We start from the raw sequence: 25,747 nt of genomic DNA on the forward strand, positions 1-25,747 counted from the left end.
CTTTCACAGAAGGTGTAAGCCATGTGGGGTTTAATTTGAGTCGTTTATACTTGCAAAATGTATTCCTACAGGTAACACTATAATTACCCAAAGTAGATTTGAAAATCTCCCATTTATCATTTGTCCCATTATTTGACATTAGTTCTTCCCAGTCTATATCCTGAATTGCAGCCCTCAACTTGGGGAAATTGGCTTTCTTAAAATTAAGTGTTTTTGCCCTCCCAGTCTGTGTTTGTTTTTTACAGTATAGGTAAAATGTAACTATATTGTGATCACTGTTACCGAGGTTTTCACGAACATTGACATTCCCAACAAGATCTGCATTATTAGAAATGACCAGATCCAACAGAGCTTCACCTCTAGTCGGGTCTTCCACAAACTGGCCCATAAAATTTTCCTGCAACAGGTTGAGGAAATGTCTCCCCTTTGCAGTTGAAGCCGAACCATGACACCAATTAATATCCCGGAAATTAAAATCTCCCATTATCACTACAGTACCTGCCTGTGCAGCCCGCTCCATCTGTTTATATATCTGACCTTCCATCTCCTCAGTTATATTGGGGGGTCTATAGATTACACCAAAAGTAATTTTTTCAGTGTTTACTTCCCTTTGTAATTCCACCCACAAGGTTTCAACCTCCTCACAATCTTCACCCTCTAATGTCTCATTTACACTCACCTTCATATCGCTTCTCACATACAGACATACACCACCACCTTTCCTATTTGTCCTGTCTTTCCGAAACAGTGTAAAACCCTGTAGATTTACAGCCCAGTCATTGTGTACGGAGCTGTGCCTGGTACACAATGAAGGGGCACATCGTCGTAGCTCCTTTAAGCCGCTGATGGTGGAGTTGCCGGAGATGAACACCCGCAATCTGATATTAATAAGGATAAGCCATCAATATCAAAGTACCAGAAAACCCCTTTAACAGGTAGAATTATAAGTTCACGGTATGTCACATCCACATATGATGCGGCTTCTGAAGTTATTGTCAGCAGCCGTGAGTTAAATGTGGAGACTCATTTATAATGTGGGCTCAAGAACTTAAAAACAATCAAAATAAAATAAATATACAATGGTACAAGTGAAGATCTGGTCAAACTGACAACAACATAGCTACAAATATTATTGTCTCACATTTGATTAAAAAAAACAAAAAACAACTACATAATAACCGTACATCATCCAGACCAGAAAGAACTTTTACAATGCGGACAATTACTTTCTAGTTTAGGATTAACTCCAATAAATAGAGAACAATGGGCGGATCGTTCCCAGCAGATCACCACTTCTGCTCTCCACAGGTAGCTGGGTGGTCTGGTGTGCCCACAACGTCAGTCACAGCCCCCTACCCTGTAAGAACATGAGCTCACCCCACAGCTATGATGAAGCTTCAAGTACAAGCCCATACTGCAGTCCTCTGGGGAATACACCACTATAGACAGACTGAAGAGATGAAGAAGCTGTGTGGATCCTTTATTATTCTCTAGGCAGTGACTGATGGGAGATGAAACACACTTCTGCCTCAGCTGTCAGCAAAGGACCATATGAGGCCACTCTACTGCCCCTGGTGGATGCAAAGTAAAATGCAGCTGGACGAGAAAGCCAATCACTCCTAGATAGCACTTTTATTGAAATTTTTTTCCCTGGAAGAAATAGGAGAAAGGAGAGCAGCCAAGTCTACAATGTGCACTCAATCGCTGCTGCCCGACATTCATACACATGTAAACCCCAGGCAGAAGGTGCAATAGTAAGGAAATAATACGTTTACATGTAGAGTTAGACGTTATGTTCTAATCAGTGCAAAAAATAAACAAATACGTGACATTCACAATGGTCAAACGCTACAAGAACCGGCGAATAAGAATAAGGGACATTCGATGATTTTTAAAAATTTTAATCAATCCAATATAATGAAAGATGCGGCACTCATGGCATGGGGAGGGGGTTAATAAGCAGATCTGCTGCTAGCCCTCTCCTCTCCACAGAAGTTACACCAAGTAGTGGGAAACACTCTAGACTCAGACTCTCTCATGAACAATGGGGGGCAGAAATGACACTGAAGTGGGGGGGGAGTCCCCGCATCACATGAGCATTTCCCCACACACTCACCCCCTAATGCAGGAAACTTTATTAACCCTTGTTGCATCCCACCAGGCTGTAAGGGTTAATTAAATCTCCATCGCTTCAAGCCACTGCTAACAGGAGACTGCGCAGCAGCGGTCCATTCATCATCACACCAGAGTTGCATTCGGGAGAAAGACTTTAAGGAATTGAACTCACCCAAGAAGAGCAGGTCACAGGTTATCGGAGCTGGATGAATAGTCCACTCTTCCCGTTATCCGGCTCCTGCATGCAGCTCGGGGCTCCCTCCCCCACTCATTGAACGTGCTCTGAAAGCAGCGCTACGAGCAGCAGCAGCAGCAGCAGCCTCCTCAGGTTGTCCCCGCCCCGTGACGTCACTGCCCCGCCCCCTCCAGACGCTCAGTCAGACAGTCCCTGGTGGTTTGGGGACATGCCTGCCCGGGAATCCCTGCCAGAGAGTTGTAGTGACTTGTGGTGATCTCCTGCGCAGGGCCGGCACGATGCAGGGTGTCTTGTCTGCACTTATTATTATTACCAATCTTAAAATAAAGTCAGAAGACCTTCAGTTGTTCTTTCCTCTGGATGTTACTCGGTTATATAGTGTTTCCAAATGTGAGAACAGGAAATGGCAGCCATTATAAGGGTTGTCCTATCAGGACAACCGCTGTCCATATGGCCCATTAGAGACCCCACATGAGCCAGAGTGGAGAGCCGCTCACAAGCAGGGACCCTCACTGGTGGACTTGACCCATCCATGTATTAGGCCCAGTTCACAGCGTTTTTTGCGCTGATTTTGACGCGTAAACTTCATCAGGATCAGCGCCAAAAATTGCCTCAAATCTTGTTTTATTGATTCCAATGGGAGGTAGAGGCGTTTTTTTCCAGGGCGGTTTTTGACTGTTCATTCACTATGTTGGAGCAGTTTCCGCTTCTAAACCTTCTTTGAAATCGTTTGGAGTGGGGTTTTTTGTTTTTTTTTTACCAAAAACTGCCTGCCATTTTTGCATTTGCTTAATAAAACAAAATACCTAAAAAAACACTGAAAAAAATGTGACAAAATAAATGTCAAAAAAGCACTTGCATTTCAAAATGTGTCTCAAAAATCCTGAAGGAATTTTGAGGCCGATTTTTTTCTGCTTGGCAAATAATTAGCCGGTCAAATCCTCCACCAGCAAAGTCAACATTGTGCCGTGGGTAGCTGAACCAGCGGAGATCTGCCAATCACTACAGCAGCTCTGAAATGCACCTCTTCACGACACATGACTAGCACGCTCATCATCAGCGGCAGGCAACGTTGTCAAACTGCTTCTTTTTTTTTTCAGGACAAACTTAGACTAAGTTCACACTAGCGTCAAGCTCCGTGTAACTCTCCCCCGTCAGAGAAAGAGATGAACAACGAGTCTAAACGGAAAGCATCGCTTTCGTTACAATTACTATGGATGGTAATTCTTTTGTTTCAGATGCATTCCGTTTTCCTCCGTTCGCTAGGTTTCTGTTTTTTTGGCGAAAGCAAAAGTGTAGTCCACAGCACTTTTGCTTCTGAAAAAAAAACCAGAAACGTAGCGAACGGAGGAAAACGGAATGCATCTGAAACAAAAGAATTACCATTGAAATCAATGGTAATTGTAACGGAAGCGATGCTTTCAGTTTCGACTTTCGTTCATCTCTTCCTCAGACGGGAAAGTGTTAAACAGAGCTTGACGCTAGTGTGAAAGGAGCCTTAGGGTATGTGCACACGCTAGCTGGCTTTTACGGCTGAAAAGACAGACAGTTTTCAGGAGAAAACAGCTGCCTCGTTTCAGACGTAATTCCTCCTCCTCGCATTTTGCGAGGCTTCTCTGACAGCCGTAAATTTTGAGCTGTGCTTCATTGAGTTCAATGAAGAACGGCTCAAATTACGTTGCAAAGAAGTGTCCTGCATATAATGTATATAAGTGTCCTGCATATAATGTATATAAGTGTCCTGCATATAATGTATATAAGTGTCCTGCATATAATGTATATAAGTGTCCTGCATATAATGTATATAAGTGTCCCGCATATAATGTATATAAGTGTCCTGCATATAATGTATATAAGTGTCCTGCATATAATGTATATAAGTGTCCTGCATATAATGTATATAAGTGTCCTGCATATAATGTATATAAGTGTCCTGCATATAATGTATATAAGTGTCCTGCATATAATGTATATAAGTGTCCTGCATATAATGTATATAAGTGTCCCGCATGTAATGTATATAAGTGTCCCGCATGTAATGTATATAAGTGTCCTGCATATAATGTATATAAGTGTCCTGCATATAATGTATATAAGTGTCCTGCATATAATGTATATAAGTGTCCTGCATATAATGTATATAAGTGTCCTGCATATAATGTATATAAGTGTCCTGCATATAATGTATATAAGTGTCCTGCATATAATGTATATAAGTGTCCTGCATATAATGTATATAAGTGTCCTGCATATAATGTATATAAGTGTCCTGCATATAATGTATATAAGTGTCCTGCATATAATGTATATAAGTGTCCTGCATATAATGTATATAAGTGTCCTGCACTTCTTTGCCAAGGCAGTAAATTTACGCGTCGTCGTTTGACAGGTGTCAAACGACGACGCGTAAATGACAGGTCGTCTGCACAGTACGTCGGCAAACCCATTCAGATGAATGGGCAGATGTTTGCCGACGTATTGTAGCCCTATTTTCAGACGTAAAACGAGGCATAAAACGCCTCGTTTACGTCTGAAAATAGGTCGTGTGAACCCAGCCTTAAAGTGTAGCTAAACGTTTGACAAACTTCTGACATGTCATAGTGACATGTCAGAAGTTTGTATTGGTGGGGGTGTGAGCACGGAGACCCCCAGCAATCGCTAGAATGAAGCAGCTGAAGCACTCGTGTGAGCGCTCAGTTGCTTCGTGTCTGTTCGGCTTTTTCCGGAAAGCTGATGTATCGGAGTACGGGCTCAGAGACTTTCTATTGAGTCCGTACACGATACATTTATTTCCGGAAAAAGCCGAACAGACACGAAGCAGCTGAGCGCTCACACGAACACTTCAGCTGCTTCGTTCTAGCGATTGGTGGGGGTCTCCGTGCTCGCACCCCCACCAATACAAACTTCTGACAGGTCACTATGAAATGTTAGAAGTTTGCCGAACGTTTAGCTACACTTTAACCCAAAATCACAGACAGCAAACATTTTATACAGACAATTTGGAAAACCACAATGAATGATAAAGCTACTAAGTAATTTATGTCTATAGCTTAGGATAGTGATATGAACACACTAGCCAATATTTGGCACAAGCTCATTCAACTTCAAAAAAATCACAGACGCATCCATTTTTTTTTACGGACACTGGACAAAAGACTCTTATTTTTACGGACTGTCCAGGAATTTACGGACAGTTGGCAACCCCGGCGGCAGGCAACAGCCCTATTAGGGCATTTTCACACATGGCATATTCGTTGAAGAAAATTCTGCGACGTGAATGGGGTTATTTCTGCAACATGTGCATGTATTTCTGCAAGCCTCATTCAGATGAATGGAACAGTCGCAGAAATTTCTGGAACAATCTGCTGCATGTGAACATACAGCACCCTTTTTATTAACACATATGTAACACAGCTTCAGCGCTGTTGTAATGGCGGAGAACAGGAAAGACTTGAAGGGTCCATTGAAGGACCTTAAGGCCCCATGCACATGACCGTAAAAAAACTCCGTAATTGTGGACCGCAATACGGTCCGCAATTACAAACCTGCCCGGTTCTATTGGCCGCGTACACCTTTCCGTAGCGTTACAGAAAGGTGTCCGTGCCGTAGAACCGTGCCGTGAAATATGGAGCATATCCTACTTTGCGGATTTTGTGGGCCGTGCTCTCATACTTTGTGATTACGGGCACGGCCGTGTGCATGAGGCCTTATTCAGACGAACATATAATAGGTCCGTGCAACGCGCGTGATTTTCACGCGCCTCGCACGGCCCTTTGTTAGTCTATGGGGCCATGCAGACTGTCCGTGAGTTTCACGCAGCGTGTGTCCGCTGCGTAAAACTCACGACATGTCCAATATTTGTGCGTTTTTCGCGCATCACGCACCCATTGAAGTCAATGGATGCGTGAAAATCACGCGCAGCACACAGATGCACTTCCGTGGGACGCGCGTGATTCGCGCAACAGCAGTAAAAACTATGAATGAAAACAGAAAAGCACCACGTGCTTTTCTGTTTACAAAACATACAGACAGAGTGTCATAATGATGGCGGCTGCGCGAAAATCACGCAGCCACGCATCATACGTGGCTGACACACGGAGCTCTTATGTACCTTTTGCGCGCGCAAAACGCACACGCTCGTGTGAATCCGGCCTTAGAGTGTATGGCTATATTCCCTGTTGTTAGGGCCTATTTAGGTGTAGATTGAACAACTGTCTGTGTACTATCATATACATTGCAATGACAAAAAAAAGGAAAAGATCAAATCCCAATTTGGGATTTGAAAAAAAAGAAGAAAAGTTATTGTTAAAAAAAAATCACCTATCCAACTACCGGCTGTCACCATGCTGCACCTGGACTGTCACCTGGTAATTCTCTTTCAACAAAGACCATATCTACATGGAAGGGATGAAGAGGATCAAGTCCAGTGTCTGGAGATAAAGACATGTACGTTTTACCCAGGCCATATGCAAGGGACCAACATCTGGAAAGGAAGAACAGACAAAGGACATCAGCATATCATCCAAGTTTCTTTTATTGGGGCAAACACATAGCACCAAGTAAGGCTCCATGCACACGACCGTAGATTTAGTCCGTAATTGCAGACCCATTCATTTCTATTGCCCATGGACACTTTCCTGTATATTTCCGGGAAGGTGTCCGTGCCGTAGAAAGGCTCCGCAAAATATTTTTTCTTTTTACGTTCAGTTCTCTCATACTTTATAGGAGAGCACGGTCCACAAATGCTGGTGGCTGTCAGCGGCCGGCCATGCCCGTAATCACAGACCCTGATTATGGGCACGGTCGTGTGCAGGGGGCCTAACATTTCAGTTCATTTAAGAACCGTTCACAAGTGTTGCCCACTTCAGTTATTTTCTTCAGGGTGCTACCCGTTTTTTTTAACTTATAGCACCCTGACACGTTCATTTCTATGGGGCCATGCACACTTCCGATGTTTTGACGGTTCCGTTCGTCCGTTCTGTCAAAAGTAGTGCATGTCCTACTTTTGTCCGTCGTTCAGTGACCATGGGGCCCATTGAAGTCTATGGGTCAGCCAAAAAAACAGATGGCACACGGAAAGCATCCGTGTGCCGTCCTTTTCTCACGGATCCGTTGCTAAGCAGGGTTGCCAAAGTTCCCTGCATTCAACACACAAGATGGATTTTAACAGACCGTTAAAAACGGAAGACAAACAGAAGCACAGCATCCGTTTAAAACGGAACAACGGAACGGATGCGGAGTGACAACGGAAACCACAAGGACGTCACAACAGACACACGGATCCGTTTTCATCGGAAGTGAAAATGGTGAAGGATGTGTACACAAGGCCTAATCCTAATGGATCATTAGTTTCAGCCCTATTGAAGCAATGCTGTTTCTGATTATTTATACTGAATACCATATCTTGATTTACCTTAACCCCTTAATGGCCAGCCTATGGGAAAAAAAACCATACATTTTGCCACTTTTTTTGCGTCTTAGATTTACGCTGTTTACTGTGTGGTATAAATAACATAATAACCTTATTCAGTGGGTCATTACGATTGTCGGGCTACCAAATTCATATAGATTTTGTATGTTTTACTACTTTTACACAGATTTCACAAATTTTTTGTGACATGTCCGCTGCGTAAAACTCACGACAGGTCCTATATTTCTGCATTTCTCGCGCATCACGCACCCATTGAAGTCAATGGGTGCGTGAGAATCACGCGCACCACACGGAAGCACTTCCGTGGGACACGCGTGATTCGCGCAACAGCAGTAAAAACTATGATTGAAAACAGAAAAGCACCACGTGCTTTTCTGTTTACAAACATACAAACAGAGTGTCATAATGATGGCGGCTGCTCGAAAATCACGGAGCTGTTAAGTGCCTTTTGCGCGCGCAAAATGCACACGCTCATGTAAATCCGCCCTAATAGTCAGTAAAACAAATGGATAATGAATACATTTAAATGGTATGGTCCAATAATAGGTATAATCTACCAGTTTAACACTGCAGACTGCAGTGGAACACCTTACCCATGTTTAAGGAGCGACACTGTCTGGCATCACACCCCGACGCGCGTTTCGGCAGGAAGCCTTCGTTATGTATCAAGAAATTTATACCTTTTAATATAAATTTGTGGTATGGCTTAGCAGGCATCCACTACAGGCAGTCCTGGGGGCCTTTGTTAGGCCCCCGGCTGCAATAGAAGCCATTGGCACCCTGCGATTGCAATTGCAGGGTGCCAATGGGGTGAGAGAGGGAGCTCCCTCCCTCCAAACCCACTTGGATGCGGCGCTCGCTATTGAGCGCGCATCTAACTGGTTAAACGGGTGAGATCAATGTTGAGAGTGATCCCACCCGTTAGTGCAGGTGTTCGGCTGTCTTTAGACCGCCTGACACCCGCTTTAGCCAACACAGGACACCATTGCCGGGCTTATGTCAGAGCGTAGTGAAAAGGCAGCGCTCTGGCGTAAGTACCCTTAACGGCCGCCGTGAAAAGGCGTATTGGCGGTCGTTAAGGGGTTAAAATGAATCTCCACCTTTTTACCTAATGTTGTTTTTAGGTCCAGTGTCTGCACTGACCAATTTCTTAATATATCTGTATAGTGGTAAGATCTCTGTTTTTCCGATACAGAGCTCCAAATCCTCTGCAGCTGCCACTAGAGGAAGCTTAGGAGCTAACTACATACTACTATACATTGAACTCAATAATAAGACAGTATGCGGGAAGTTTTGCCTCCATGCTTCACAGCTGGGGACCATTCTAAACCACTTAGCAAAGCACTATGGGATTGTTTGCCATAGCAGAGAACTATGCGTAGGAGCCAGGTAGGTAATCGAATGTGTATCTATTTTTGTGCAATACTATATTATCAGTGCCTAGAGTCATTCTCCGGCTATAACACATCTAAAGGCCATAACATATCAATACGGTAGTTTTTCCTTGTTTCTCACATATCTCACTCACTACTTGAGATTGCTTGTCCTAGTTTTCACATATGTGTTTATAGGTCACATTTATTGCTAAACTCCTACTAGCTGGATGGTGGAATCCCTAGAGAACTGTGAGGATATAGAAAGGAAAACAGGAAAGTGATGGAAGCAGCCTAAGCCCCCTCATTTGTCCCATTTCAGATTTCTACAAAGTGATATCATAGAAAAAACCCACATGTATCATGTAGAGATGTGCAAGGACAAAGATTTTCTAAATGGTCCACAGATAGATAGATAGATAGATAGATAGATAGATAGATAGATAGATAGATAGATAGATAGATAGATATGAGATGAATCCAGTGGCGGATTAAGTAGACCATAGGACTTGGGCAGTTCCACAAACTTGGGCCCCCCTTTCCCACCACCGCTCTGTAATGCCTATAGTGAACACCACCTTTCTGTGCGAGCATTGACAAATGGGTGTTACAGTTCCCCTTGTCAAAGGGCTGTGTCCCTACATACTGACAGTCTCCAACCATCGCTGACAGTATCACACTGTGTAGGGACATATTCTCTTGACAATGTGAATGGTAACACGCATTTGCCTTTTAGTCCTGGACTACACAAAGACTTTACGTGGAATACAAGGATTTCCTATAACAGACACGTCAGGAGAGGTGACAGATTCTCTATAGATCCAGTGACTCACAAGTGACATCTTCTCTGATGGCAGTCGTTCTCTTTTCTTTTCTTCTCCATCTGACATAGACCGTACTGGTGACTTCTCCTGGTGACTGCAGTTTCCTGATGATAGATTTATGCCCCTCACTTCTGCAACCATTTCCAGCCTCTATAGAAACACAAAAATTCAGACATCAAGGCCCAGGCCCATACATTAAAGGGGTTGTCCGGGCACGGACCAGTTTTTCATATTGATGACCTCTCCATAGGATAGTTTATCAGTATATGTTTTCATTTTGATGACCTCTCCACAGGATAGTTTTATCAGTATATGATCAGTGCGGATCCAACACCCGGACCCCACACCGATCAGCTGTTGTGGCTGCCTCCGGGCACTGGATGTTGTGCAGTGTTCAGTGCCTGTAGTGCTGGAAGCAGATGACTCCAGTCACAGTATAGCGGCCATGCTACAGAACTTCAACTCTGCTTCTATTCACTTGAATAGGAGCAGAGCTGCGGTATTGCAGCACACCCGCTATACTATGACCAGAGCAATTTGCTTCCAGCACAGTCATCTGGTGCCAGAGACAGCCGGAGCAGCTGATCAGTGCGGGGTGTGGGTGTTAGAACTCCACCGATTATGCCTAGCCTGTGGATAGGTTATCAGTATGAAAAAACAATCCGTGTCTGGACAACCCCTTTTACTCAGACTAATAAATTCGGACCTCAGACCAGATCCTAGAATACATACAGACCTTCTAAACTACTGCAGTCCCAGACCAGACCCCCAAAAACAAATACAGTTGACAGAACAAGCACCCTAAATAAATACAGACCCGTTGACAAGACCCCCTAAACACAGACCTCGGACCAGAGCCCTAAATACTGACCCCAGACCTGATCCCCTAAAATAATAATGACCTCCAGAGCAGAGTCCCTAAACTAATAACGATCCCAGACCTTACTCCCTAAACTAATACAGACCCCAGACCAGACCCCTTAAATAAAGACCCCAGACCTGACCCCCTAAACTAATACGGACCCCAGACTAGACCCCTAAATACAGACCCCAGACCTGACCTCCTAAACTAATAATGATCCCAGACCTGACTCCCTAAACTAATACAGACCCCAGACCAGACCCCTATATACAGACCCCAGACCAGACACTCTAAATATAGACCCCACAACCCTTAAAGGGGCTTTTTGAGTTAAAACTTTTATGTGTTAGTGCTTTTAACTTGGGAATGTGCTTACATTTGTAATGTGGTTACAGTTTCAAAATTGGCCCCGTTTCCCGATGCTGCCGTGGGGCACATGGCTGGTGACATCACTCTCTGCCTGCTGTGTTTATCAGCCGTATGCCTGTTACGTGGTCAAATTGTTCACATTTTCTTCCTGGTATACGACGCGTCACTAGTGACGTGCCATGTATGGGCTGTTCTGTTATACAGCCAGGAAAGCGCATGTGCGGTCCCTGCTGTTCTTTCGTTTGTCCGCTTGTCAAACGAGAGAACAGCAGGGTCCACGCATGCGCAATCCTGGCTTTATAATAGAACAGCCCATACATGGCACGTCACTAGTGACGCGTCGTATACCAGGAAGAAAATTTGAATAATTTGACCACGTAACAGGCATACGGCTGATAAACACAGCGGGCAAAGAGTGACGTCACCAGCCATGTGCCCCACGGCAGCATCGGGAAAAAGAGCAAAATTTGGAAACTGTAAGTACATTACAAATGTAAGCACATTCCCAAGTTAAAAGCACTAACACATAAAAGTTTTTACATAGTTACATAGTTTGTACGGTTGAAAAAAGACACATGTCCATCAAGTTCAACCAAGGGATGGGAAAGGGGAAGTGGGATGGGAAAGGGGAAGTAAAAAATTTCTACACATAGCAGTTAATATTTTTTTGTTCTATGAAATTATCTAAGCCTTTTTTAAAGCCATCTACTGTCCCTGCTGTGACGGCTCCTGCGGTAGGCTATTCCATAGATTCACAGTTCTCACAGTAAAGAAGGCTTGTCGCCTCTGCAGGTTGAACCTTTTTTTCTCCAGACGGAGGGAGTGCCCCCTTGTTTTTTGAGGGGGTTTTACATGGAACAGGATTTCACCATATTTTTTGTATGTGCCATTCATATATTTATATAAGTTAATCATGTCCCCCCTTAGTCGTCTCTTTTCAAGGCTAAATAGGTTTAGTTCTTTTAATCTTTCCTCATAACTTAGATTCTCCATGCCCCTTATTAGCTTCGTTGCTCTTCTTTGTATTTTTTCCAACTCCAGGGCATCCTTTCTATGAACTGGAGCCCAGAACTGAACTGCATATTCTAGATGAGGCCTCACTAATGCTTTGTAAAGTGGTAATATTAAATCCCTGTCCCGTGAGTCCATGCCTCTTTTGATTCACGGCAATATTTTGCTGGCCTTTGAAGCAGCTGATTGACACTGCATGCTGAAATTTAGTTTATGATTTACAAGTACACCCAGATCTTTCACAACAAGTGAATCCCCCAGTGTAGCTCCCCCTAGGACATATGATTAACTTGGAAAACCCCTTTAAACTAATCTATCCCCTTATACTTAGGCCTTATTCACACGAGCGTGTCGGTTTTGTGCGCTTAAAAAATGCAGCATTTTTCCTGCGTTGCAGTTCCGTGTGGCATCCGTGTACGGTGCGCGTCTGCGCTTTTTACGTGCGTTTGTCATCCGTATGTCAGGCGGTTTTATGTCAGCAAATAAAACTGAAGGTGTTTTATTTTTTCCTCATTTCTTTACCAACTGGTGCGTGAAAAACACGGACAGCAGACGGGTGACGTCCGTTTGCTGTCCGTTTTTTTCATGCATCCATTGACTAGACTAAGGCCTTATTCAGACAGCTGTGTTTGGTCTGTGATATACGGAGCGTGTATCGGCCGTATTTCCCTGGCCGACCCCAATTCAGTAAGCCGGACTCCTAGCATCATAGTTATCAATGCTGCTAGGAGTCCCTGCCTCTCCGCAGGAATACTGCCGCATACTGTTAGGCTGGGTTCACACGAGCATGTTACGTCCGTAATGGGCGGAACGTATTTCGGCCGCAAGTCCCGGATCGAACACACTTCAGGGAGCCGTTATAGTTATGTACGACGCTAGGAGTCCCTGCCTCTCCGTGGAACTACTGTCCCGTACTGAAAACATGATTACAGTACAGGACAGTTGTCCTGCAGCGAGGCAGGGACTCCTAGCATCATACATAACTATGATGCTAGGAGCCTGGCTCCCTGCAGTGTGTTCGGTCCGGGACTTGCGGCCGAAATACGTTCCGTCTATTACGGACGTAACATGCTCGTATGAACCCAGCCTAATGATGCTTTCAGTCCGGGACCGGGGACAGTATTCCCACGAGAAGGGAGGGACTCCTATGATTATAGATAACTGTAATGCTAGAAACCCATCTCCCTGAACTGTGGTCGGTCCGGGACATACGGCCGATACATGGTCCGTATATCAGAGACAGAACATGGACGTGTGAATAAGGCCACTTACTTGTCTCCTATTTTTGGTGCGGATTGCGCACTGAAAATTCACTACAAATTACAATATAAGGCCTTATTCACACAAACGTGTTATATGTCCGTGATACTCACGGAAAATCACGCGCGTTGCACGTACCTATGTTAGTGAATGGGTCCGTTCAGACTGTCAGTGATTTTCACGCAGCGTATGTGCGCTGCGTAAAACTCACGACATGTCCTATACTTGCCCGTGTTTCACGCAGCATGCACCCATTGAAGTCAATGGGTGCATGCAAATCGTGCACGGCACACGGAAGAACTTCCGGGTGACGCGCCTGATTCGCAATACAGCTGGTAAAGAAGAGAAGGGAAACATAAAATCCCCTACTTATTTACTGTGTCGTCACATAAAAAGGGAGTGTCATAATGATGCCGGCTGCGCGAAAATCACGCAGCCACGCACCATATACACATGTCACACTGAACTTTTGGGCGCGCAAAACGAACACGTTCGTGTGAATAAGGCCTTAGGCTATATTCAGACCAACGTGTGGGAAATCAGCCGTGAATAACGGACTTTTTTCACAGCCGATCTCCCCCCATGCGGGACCCGTTTTCACAGATCCCTCATAGACTATGAGGTATACGTGAAAATGGCCAAAATTGCCTTTTTTTTTACAGGCCTTTCACACGGTCCGTTAAACAACTCTTCCTTTTCCAGCAAGCGTTTTTTCCTCTCGTGGGAAAAAACGCCTTTGCCTCCCATTAAATCAATAGGAGGCGATTTCGGCCGTTTTTTGCAGATTCCAATGCGGTTTCCGCTGCAAAAAAAACTTCTGTGTGAACAGGGCCTTATTCTCATGCAGATCTGCTACACGCTTTGAGGCACATCTGCATCAGAAATCAAAGGGAAAGCCTCAGATTTTTGCTGTTGAAAAACACATTGAACTTTAACCCCTTCCCTCTTTGGCCACTTTTGACCTTCCTGACAGAGCCTCATTTTTCAAATCTGACATGTTTCACTTTATGTGGTAATAACTTTGGAATGCTTTAACCTATCCAAGCGATTCTGAGATTGTTTTCTCGTGACACATTGGACTTTATGTTACTGGCAAAATTTGCTAGATACATTCAGTATTTAATTGTGAAAAACACCAAAATTTTGTGAAAAATTGCAAAAATTTTAATTTTTCTAAATTTAAATGTATCTGCTTGTAAGACAGGCAGTTATACCACACAAAATTGTTGCTAATTAACATCCCCCATATGTCTACTTTAGATTGGCATAGTTTTTTGAATATTGTTTTATTTTTCTAGGACGTTACAAGGCTTTGAACTTTAGCTGCAATTTCTCACATTTTCAAGAAAATTTCAAAAGGCTATTTTTACAGGGGGCAGTTCAGTTGTGAAGTGGCTTTGAGGGCTTTATATATTAGAAACCCTGAATAAGTCACCCCATTTTAAAAACTTGACCCCTCAAAGTATTCAAAACAGCATTTAGAAAGTTTCTTAATCCTTTAGACGTTTCACAGGAATTAAAGCAAAGTAGAGGTGAAATTTACAAATTTCCTTTTTTTTTGTTGCAGAAATTTATTTTTAATCCATTTTTTTTGTAACACAGAAGGTTTTACCAGAGAAATGCAACTCAATATTTATTGCCCAGAGTCTACAGTTTTTATAAATATCCCGCATGTGGCCCTAGTGTGTTAATGGACTGAAGCACCGGCCTCAGAAGCAAAGGATTATCTAGTGAGTCTTGGGGCCTCATTTTTATTAGAAAATATTTTAGGCACCATGTCAGGTTTGAAGGGCTCTTGCGGCGCCAAAACAGTGGAAACCCCCCATAAGTGACCCCATTTGGGAAACTAGACCCCTCAAGGAAATTATCTAAGGGTAGAGTGAGCATGTTGACCCCACAGGTTTATTGCAGAAATTATTGGAAGTAGGCCGTGAAAATGTAGGTTTAGCTAATTTTTTCTCATTTCCACAAGGATTAAAGGAGAAAAAGCACTGCAAAATCTGTTAAGCAATTTCTCCTGATTAAAAGAACACCCCACATGTAGTCCTAAATGGCTGTTTGGACACACGGCTGGGCTTAGAAGGGAAAGAGCGCCATTTGGCTTTTGGAGCTCAAATTTTGCAGGAATGGTTTACGGAGGCCATGTCACGTTTGCAAAGCCCCTGAAGGGACAAAACAGTGGAAACCTCCCACAAGTGACCCCATTTTGGAAACTACACCCCTTGAGGAATTAATCTATGGGTGTAGTGAGCATTTTGACCCCACAGGGGTTTTATAGATTTTATTAGGATTGGGCAGTGAAAATGAAAAACATTTTCTCAATAAATAAAAGAAAAAAAGAACCACAACATTTGTAAAGCAATTTCTCCTGAGTACGGCAATACCCGATATGTGGTCATAAACTGCTGTTTGGGCACGCAGTAGGGCTCAGAAGGAAAGGAGTGCCATTTGGCTTTTGGAGTACAGATTTTGCTGGATTGGTTTCTGGTTGCTATGTCGCATTTGCAAAGCCCCTGTGGGACTAAAACAGTGGAAACCCCCACAAGTGACCCCATTTTGGAAACTACACCCCTCAAGGTATTCACCTAGGGGTGTAGTGAGCATTTTAACCCCACCAATGTTTCATAGATTTTATTAGGATTGGGCAGTGAAAAGAAAAAACATCCTTTTTCTTAAAAATGACGTAGCTTTAGCTCAAATTTTTTCATTTTCTCAACAAATAAAGAAAAAAAAGAACCACAACGTTTTTAAAGCAATTTCTCCCGAGTACGGCAATACCCGATATGTGGTCATAAACTGCTGTTTGGGCACACGGTAGGGCTCAGAAGGGAAGAAGCGCCATTTGGCTTTTGGAGTGCAGATTTTGCTGGATTGGTTTCTGGGCACAATGTCGCAGTTGCAAAGCCCCTGTGGGACCAAAACAGTGGAAATCCCCCACAAGTGACCCCATTTTGTAAACTACACCCCTCAAGGTATTCACTTAAGGGTGTAGTGAGCATTTTAACCCGCAGGTGTTTCGCAGAAATTAGTGTGCACTCGATGTTGCAGAGTGAATATTGTATTTTTTCCATAGATATGCTAATATGTGGTGCCTAGCTTGTGCCCCCATAACAAGACAGCTCTCTAATTATTATGCTGTGTTTCCTGGTTTTAGAAACACCCTATATGTGGCCCTAATCTTTTGCCTGGACTATCGACAGGGTTCAGGAGTGAGAGAGTACCATGCGAAATTGAGACCTAATTTGGCAACTTACACAGTATTGGTTCACAATTGCAGAGGCTCTGATGTGAAGTAATAAAAGAAACCGCTGAGAAGTGATCCCATTTTGGAAACTACACCCTTCAAGGCATTTATTAAGGGGTGTAGTGAGCATTTTCACCCCACAGGTCTTTTCCATAAATGATTGCGCTGCGGATGGTGCAAAGTAAAAATTTTAATTTCTCCCTAGATATGCCATTTCAGTGGGAAATATGTCATGCCCAGCTTATGCCACTGGAGACACACGCCCCAAAAATTGTTAAAAGGGTTTTCCCAGGTATGGCGATGCCATATATGTGGAAGTAAACGCTGTTTGGGCAAGCTGTAGGGCTCAGAAGGGAGGGAGCACCATTTGGCTTTTGGAGTGCGGATTTTGCTTGGTAGTAATTTTGTTTGGAGTTTTACTGGTGTTTCAGTTTATAATGTGGGGGCATATGTGAGCTGGGCAGAGTATATTAGGGCAATAGTCAGGTGGTATAATAATGGGGTAAACAATAAAACGCTCCATAAATGTGTGGTACACTGTGAAGAAATCCTTTTTGCACAGGCCGGTGTCGCACTGATAAATGGTGTCCTTACTTATCTCCCATTTGGTCCACACTCCGCACCTTTGCAGTTTGAGGAATTTTGCTGGGAAGTGTTGTCCTGGTATAATATGGGCGCCCTCACTTCCAGCAGATATGTTTGGACCCTCCCCTAAATGGTTCCCTAATTTTAGTGCCTCGATAATTCGCCTCTTGAAACAGAAGAAATGTTCCCCTTGGGCCGGCACAACTGCATATTTTTGTTTCCTGACTTATTGGAGCCTTAACTTATTTTATTTTTTCATAGACGTAGTGGGCTGTTTTTTTGCGGGACGAGCTGTAGTTATTATTGGTACCATTTTGGGGTACATGCAACTTATTGATCACTTGTTATCCTTTTTTTGGGAGGCAAGGTAATCAAAATATAGCAATTCTGCCATAGTTTTTTTTTCGTTTTTTTTATACAGTGTTCACCATGCATTATAAATTACATGTTACCTTCATTCTTCAAGTTAGTACAATTCCGGCGATACCTAATTTATAGAACGTTTGTATGTTTTCCAACTTTTTGCACAATAAAATTACTTTTGTAAAAATAATGTTGTAAGAGCCATAACTTTTTAATTTTTTCATCGATGAAGCTGTCTGAGAGCTTGTTTTTTGCGAGACAAGTAATAGTTTTTATAGGTACCATTTTTGGATACATGCGACTTTTTGATCACTTTTTATTTCAATTTTTGTAAGACAAAGTGACCAAAAAAAGAGCAATTCTGGCATTATTTTTTAGGTTGTTTTTTTACGGCGTTCACTGCGAGGAACAACTAACATAATATTTTTATAGTTCAGGTCGTTACGGACGTTGCAATACCAAATATGTATGGTTTTATTATTTTTTTACAATAATAAATTACTTGATAAGGGAAATAGGGCGATCGTGTTTTATGTTATTACTTGAAACTTTTATTTTATTTTTTACAGCTTATATTTTTACATTTTTTTTGACACTTTTTTTGACACTTTTCTTTAGTCCCACTAGGGTACTTGATGGTCCAACGGTTTTATTGATGTTCTAATACATTGCACTACCTATGTAGTGCAATGTATTAGAACTGTCAGTTATTCACTGACAGCAAGCCGATCAGGCTCCGGCTCCGGTCGGGGCTTAATCGGCTTCCGTAATAGCAGACAGGAGCAGTTAGGCCTCCTGTTGCCATAGTAGCAGTCACCATCCTTGCCATCGCATGGCAGGCTGCCGATTTGCTACAAACCACTTTGATGCAGCGATCGCACTGGATCGCTGCATCGAAGGGGTTAATGGCAGGAATTGGAGCTATCTCCGGTTCCTGCCGTTACAGTGGGATGTCCGCTTTAACATATAGCGGACACACATTGCTGATGACGCCGGCGCAGCTTCTGAGCCAGAAGCTGAGCCGGCGCCATCTTGCTGATGGTTCCGGAATCCTTTTAGGCCCCGCCGCCGAGCGGGGCATAGGAGGCTTCCGTTGCTGGCAGACTGGGAGGTAAGTATTAGGCCTCTGATTGCCTTTGCAGCTACCGGCAACCCAGCGATCACGTTGCTGGGGTGCCGGTGGCTAAAAACTCCTCACATACTGCGGTCTCTATTGAGCGCAGCATGTGAGGGGTTAATCAGCCAGATCGGATGCCAGCTCCAGTCCTAGCCAATACCTCAGGGTGCCAGCTGTAACATACAGCTGTCAACCGGCAGTGATGTTGCGGGCTCAGCTCCTGAGGCCAGACTATCACCGCAACGTAATGGTACTGCGCTTTGCGGGAAGCCCTTCGCGATTGCGCTGTATATATACGGTTATATATATATAAGTGTTCCTTACATCCTCACAAGCGCTTCCCACTCCCTTAAGGCTCCCTTTACATAGTGTTGTTGCCCTAAGTTTATCGTGTACGTCAGGAAATCTCCTAACGTACACTATAAACAACATAGACGATAATTCACAGGGCTCCATTATGTCCTTTTAGCCTACGTCGGGCTGGTAGACGTCGGTATACCTTATTTTTGAAAGGATAGAATAGCGTAGTAGACTTTGCTATTCCATCCTGAGAGATACCACAAAAAAAACTTATACCGCTCCTGACATTAGCATATGGACTGTGATGTCAGGAGCTTCCCAATGCTGGAGTCCCCAGACAGAGCATCACAAGTGCTCTACCTGTGGACTTTGTCCCTGGGAAAGCTCCTGGCATCACTGTCCACATATGTAAAGTGATGTGAGGGGATTCTCCAGGGGCGGAATCCTTGGACAGAGCGTTTCAGATGCTCCGGCCGTGGACTCAGGCTTTGCAAAGCTTCTGACATCACTTTATGTATATAGACATCAGGAACAGCGCCAGAGTCCCTGGACAGAGCGCTAGTAGAAGGCTCCAGCCCTGGGAAAGCTCCAGATGTCACTGCCATTCATGGACAGTGACTTCAGGAGTTTCCCCGGGTGACGTATCCCACTATATTCCATACAGTCAAGAACTGCAAACATAAGGTCATGTTACCTTACATCTGCAGGTCCTTTTGCAGGACATAGACAATGCAGTTTTGTCGCGGTTTTTGCCGCGATTCGTGGGAGAAAAGCAACAAGACTGCAATGAACTTTGGGTGGCCATTGGCCTCCCAGGAGCCTCGAGCCCAAAGCAGCCAGGGCGTTGCTAAGGTCTTAAAACGTAAGGGGCAATGGCCCAAATATATATGTCCCCCCCTCCCAAAATGTGTGTGTGTAAATATATATATATATATATATCAGAGACAGAATATCTATAGCACTACGACCCCTATAACTACGGATAGGATTAGTTACAGCGGCTCAGCAGACAGTATCACACATGATAGGATTAGATACAGCAGCTCAGCTGACTGTATCACATATGATAGGATTAGATATAGGCAATTGCGGATCATCATAGGGTGTTTTGGGCGGCCGCCCGGGGCCCGAGGCTACATAAGGTCACATGGAGAAGAATGGAGAAGAAAAGAAAACGACTCCCATCAGAGAAGAATTCACTTGTGAGTCACTGGATCTTTAGGGGATCTGTCCCCTCTCCTGACATGTCTGTTGTAGGAAATCCTTGTATTCTATAAAAAGTCTTTGTGTACCCAGGACTAATAGACAAATGTGTGTTACCATTCCCATTGTCAAGCGGAAGTGTCCCTGAACAGTGTGATACTTGTCAGCGATGTTTGGAGACTGTCAGTATGTAGGGACACAGCCCTTTAACTAGGGGAATCGTAACACTAATTTGTCAATGCTCGCACAGAAAGGTGGTGTTCACTATAGATATGGCAGAGCGGCGGTGGGGAAGGGGGGCCCAAGTTTGTGGAACAGCCCAGGGCCTATGGTCTACTTTATCCGCCACTGGATATAGGGCCCAGCGGACAGTATCTGACATGTTAGCCTTAGATACAGGCAGGGCCATATTTAGACCCCACATAATTTTTTCAATTACTATTATTTTTTTTTAAAATGCTGTGGGTTTCCCCCCATTTTCCATAATCAGGCAGATACAACACAGCAGCAGCCTAGCATTACCAGGGTGGGAAAGGTCACAGATTTTGGTTTTTCTCAGCCTAATAATACCAGCCTGCGTCCACCCCAGTGCCTGACCATCACTACAGATGGTTGGGTACTGGATCATAACTGTCTATTCCCGGTACCCAAGGTGGCTACCAGGGTAATAATGGGGGGTTAGTGTTAGCCTTTTCCACTGGCTAACACTAAGCCCCGCTTTAGTAACAGACGATGTCAATCAGCCAGCGGCCGTTACTAAGGCAGTAGTAATAATATTAAAAAAAGAACACAGACACAAAGAAAAAATACTTTATTGAAATGAAAATAAAAAAAACACATAACCCTCATTAACCATTTTATTAAGAATTTAAAAAAACACGCTGTCGTTGAAGTAGTCCTCGAATCCGAAGTAGTCCGACAACCGAACCTGCAAAAAAAATGCAAACCCCCCCAAAACTATTGTTACTTATCCTGAGTCTGTGAGGGTATGTTCACACGAGGTCATTACGTCCGTAATTGACGGACGTATTTCGGCCGCAAGTACCGGACCGAACACAGTGCAGGGAGCCGGGCTCCTAGCATCATAGTTATGTACGACGCTAGGAGTCCCTGCCTCGCGGCCGGACAACTGTCCCGTACGGTAATCATGTTTTCAGTACGAGACAGTTGTCCGGCAGCGAGGCAGGGACTCCTAGCGTCGTGCATAACTATGATGCTAGCAGCCCGGCTCCCTGCACTGTGTTCGGTCCTGTACTTGCGGCCGAAATATGTCCGTCAATTACGGACGTAATGACCTCGTGTGAACATACCCTAACAGTAAACTAAGCCGTGACAGCTCTAAGCTGTCATTGGTTAGATTACATCATGTGGTCCCAGGTTGTCTCCAGGTCATTGGCCTACTTTTAAAAATAGGACAATGAACTGAGGTAACCGGGCACCACGTGATGTAAACTAACCAATAACAGCTTAGAGCTGTCACCGCTTAGTTTACTGATGCTTGTAATGGTGAGGAATTGAAATACAAAGTATATTATAAAGTTATAGAAATTGTTATTTATCGTGAGATTAAGCTTTATTTACATAATACCGGAAAATTCCTTTAACCCCTTAACGACATCAAATGTATAGGTACGTTCGGTACTTAACGCAATCCAACGTATGTGTACGTTGGAGCGTTAAGTGGTCACTGTGTCTAAAGACACGGTGACAGAGTAAAGATGGCTGCTGTCCCTGACCAACCGCTGAGATTGGTCGGTCAGTTCAGACAGGCTAATCGCGGCTTTTTGCAGCTATAACCTATCACTGTGCCGCAGGGCACAGTGATACGGTGGGGATTGGTGCTGTCTAGGACGGCACCAATCCCTGCGATTGTACTTGTGAGCGTAGTGGTGATGGTGACATCCCCCCTGATCGCTACCATTGGTCGGTCTGCATAGACCGATCAATCGTAGCCATGGCGGGTGTTTCAAACACCCTGCACCAGCTCTGCCCACCTCATTCTGGTAAATTTTAGTTAGTGTCAGGTAGTCAGGAAATTCTTTACAGTTTTATATTGCCATAATTTTTTGTTACTGAAGTTTGTTTAGTAAATTTTTCTAAACTTTTATTTTCTTTCTTCTCTTTTTTTTTTATTCAGCAATTTTGAAATACAAAAAAGCACAACACACACAACCCCCTGTGTAAAAATAAAGTCAGTGTTACACTTGTTCAAGCACTACAAACCCCTCTAATAAAAATGTCACAATCATCAAAAGGGTTTATTCAGCAGAGGAGGCTTATGCCATCCTGGCCTCTGACACTAATTCTGCCAGCGAGGGTGAAGAGGAATTCGCCCCATACATCTTGTCCTCCTCCTCAACATCTGGAAGTGGGGAACCCACGCAAAGGCGACCCCGTGATCCCGTGTGGAACCCACCCCCTGAGAATTATGAGCCTCAGATCCCTGAATTCATAAGAAGCTCAGGAACTCATTTTGAGCCTGAAGGCTTCACAGATATAGTTTTTTTAAAGTTTTTTCTCAGTGAGGATTTAGTGAATTTAATGGTGGCCCAGACCAATTTGTATGCACAGCAATTTATTGCCCTGAACCCCACGTCATCATATGCTAGACCCTTCAAGTGGACCCCTGTTGATGCAGTGGAGATGCTAAAATTTTGGGGCCTTGTGCTGCATATGGGGCTAGTAAAGAAGCCACGGATCAGGCAATTGTGAAGTACAGATGTTATGTACAACACCCCAATTTACAGCATGGCAATTCCCCGGACACACTTTGAAGCTATTCTTAAATTTTTGTGTTATAATGATACTGCACAGTGCCCGCCCCGTGATGACCCCTACATATGACCGCCTATTCAAAATCAGGCCAGTCATTAATCATTTCTGCACCAAATTTCAAGAAGCGTATACCCCCCAAAAGAACATTGTAATAGACAAGTCCCTTGTACATTTTAAGGGTAGGCTAAAATTCTGCCAATACCTGCCCAGTAAGAGGGCAAGGTATGGGATAATAATTAAAAAAAACTGTGCAAGAGTAGCTCAGGGTACACCTACAGGTTTTGGGTTTATGAAGGGAAGGACTCCAGGTTTGAACCCCCAGAATGCCCCCCCCCCCCGTCCTGGGTGTTAGTGGGAAAATTGTGTGGGATTTGGTGCATTCACAGCTGGACTAGGGTTATCACCTTTACGTGGATAACTCCTACACCAGCATCCCATTATATAGCCTCTGCACCAGAAATACTGCAGCATGCGGCACGGTGCGCAAAAACCAGAGAAGCCTCCCTAAAACACTGCTTGGCCAACGCGTCAGAAGGGGTGAGTGCAGGGCACTATGCAGCGAGAACGTGTTGTTCGTCAAGTATAAGGACAAGAGGGATGTCCTTCTCTTGACCACAATACATGGGAAAGGCAGCACCCCTGTCCCTGTACTTGGTACCACCACAGTAACCCACAAGCCAGATTGCATCGTGGGCTATAACAAGTACATGGGAGGGGTTGATCTCTCAGATGAAGTGCTGAAGCTGTATAGTGCCATGAGAAAAACCAGCGTATGGTACAAGAAGGTGGCCATGCACATGGTACAGATGGCAATATATAATGCTTACATGCTATCCAAATGTGCAGGCTGGACAGGGTCATTCCTTAATTTTCAAGAGGAGATTATCAAGGTGCTTGTGTTTGAAAACCAGGCAGGGGAAGGGCCCAAGCACATCTGCTGAAAATGAGGGCGCCCATATTGTACCAGGGCAACACTTTGCCAGCATCATTCCCCAAACTGCAAAGAAGGGAAGATCCCAAAAAATGTGCAGAGTGTGTAGGAAAAGGGGCATAAGAGGGGATACCACTTATTAGTGCGACTCCTGCCATGAAAAACCTGGCCTGTGCATAAAGGATTGCTTCAAGACTTACCACACATCTATGAATTATTAATTTGATTATTTATGTACCCTTTTATTATACTCTCATTTGCTCTTCACAACTTACACTTGCCCCCACATTATATATTGAAATACCAGTAAATACGGCCTAATTCAAATAAAAAACCTGTGGGTCAAAATGCTAATTATACCCTTAGATAAGTTCCTTGAGGAGTGTAGTTTTCTAAATGGAGTCACTTTTGGGGTGTTTCCACTGTTTTGGTCCCTCAGACGCTTTGCAAATGCGACATGGCACCTCAAACCACTCCAGCAAAATCTCAATGCCAAATAGGACTCCTTCTCTTCTAAGCCCTGCCGTGTGTCCAAATAGCAGTTTATAACCACATATGGGGTATTGCTGTGCTCAGGAGAATTTTCTTTATAAATGTTGTGGTGCCTTTTCTCCTTTAATCCTTGAGGAAATGAAAAAACAATTAGCTAAACCTCCTTTTTATTGGAAAAAATTTAGATTTTAATTTTCATGGCCTACTTCCAATAATTTCTGCAAAAAACCTGTGGGGTCAAAATGCTAACTATACCCTTAGATAAGTTCCTTGAGGGGTGTAGTTTCCTAAATAGGGTCGCTTTTGGGGGGTTTCCACTGTTTTGTCCCCTTAAGGGGCTTTGCAAATGCGACATGACCTCCGCAAACTATTCCAGCTAAATTTGAGCTCCAGAAGTCAAATGGCGCTCTTTCCCTTCTGAGCCCTGCCGTGTGCCCAAACAGCCGTTTATGATCACACATGGGGCATTGTTTTACTTAGGAGAAACTGCTCTACAAATGTTGAGGTGCATTTTCTCCTTTAGGTCCTGTGGAAATGAAAAAACATTAGTTAAGCCTACATTTTATTTAACAAAATTTAGATTCCAATAATTTCTGCAAAAAACCTGTGCGGTCAAAATGCTCACTATACCCCTAGATAAATTCCCTGAGAAGTGTAGTTTCCAAAATAGGCTCACTTTTGGGGGGTTTCCACTGTTTTGACCTCTTCAGACCTGACATGGTGCCTAAAATATATTCTAATAAAAAGGAGGCCCCAAAATCCACTAGGTGCTCCTTTGCTTCTGAGGCCTGTGATTCAGTCCATCACCATTCTAGGTCCACATGTGAGATATTTCTAAAAACTGCAAAACCTTGGCAATAATTATTGAGTTGCGTTTCTCTGGTAAAACTTTCTGTGTTACAGAAAAAAATTGATTAAATCAGATTTTCTGCAAAAAAAAAAGAAATTTGTAAATTTCACCTCAATTTAGCTGTAATTCCTGTGAAGCACCTAAAGAGTTAATAAACTTTCTAAAAGCTGTATTTAATACTTTGAGGGGTGCCGTTTTTAAAATGGGGTGATTTATGGGAAGGGGGTTCTAATATATAGTCCCTCAAAGTTAATTTAGAACTGTACTGGTCCCTAAAAAAATAGCCTTTTGAAATCTTCCTGAAAATGTGAGGAATTGCTGTTGAAGTTCTAAGCCTTGTAACGTACTAGAAAAATAAAAGAATGTTCAAAAAACAATGCCAACATAAAGTCATAAAGTAGACATATGGGATATGTGAACTACTAACTATTTTGTGTGGTATTACA

General features: G+C 43.6%; 1 protein-coding gene across 2 annotated transcripts in view; it reads right to left on the reverse strand.

Moving 5' to 3' along the window:
* Positions 1–2,438, reverse strand: part of LHFPL2 (LHFPL tetraspan subfamily member 2) — a 169,324-nt gene extending 166,886 nt beyond the window's left edge. For both annotated transcript variants that reach the window (XM_075838685.1, XM_075838693.1), the window contains exon 1: positions 2,288–2,438. The gene's annotated coding sequence lies outside the window, so the exon portion shown is untranslated. The remainder of the gene's footprint in view (positions 1–2,287) is intronic.
* Positions 2,439–25,747: the final 23,309 nt, after the last annotated feature.

Source organism: Rhinoderma darwinii, chromosome 1, assembly GCF_050947455.1.
Source record: "Rhinoderma darwinii isolate aRhiDar2 chromosome 1, aRhiDar2.hap1, whole genome shotgun sequence".
NCBI lineage: Eukaryota > Metazoa > Chordata > Amphibia > Anura > Rhinodermatidae > Rhinoderma > Rhinoderma darwinii.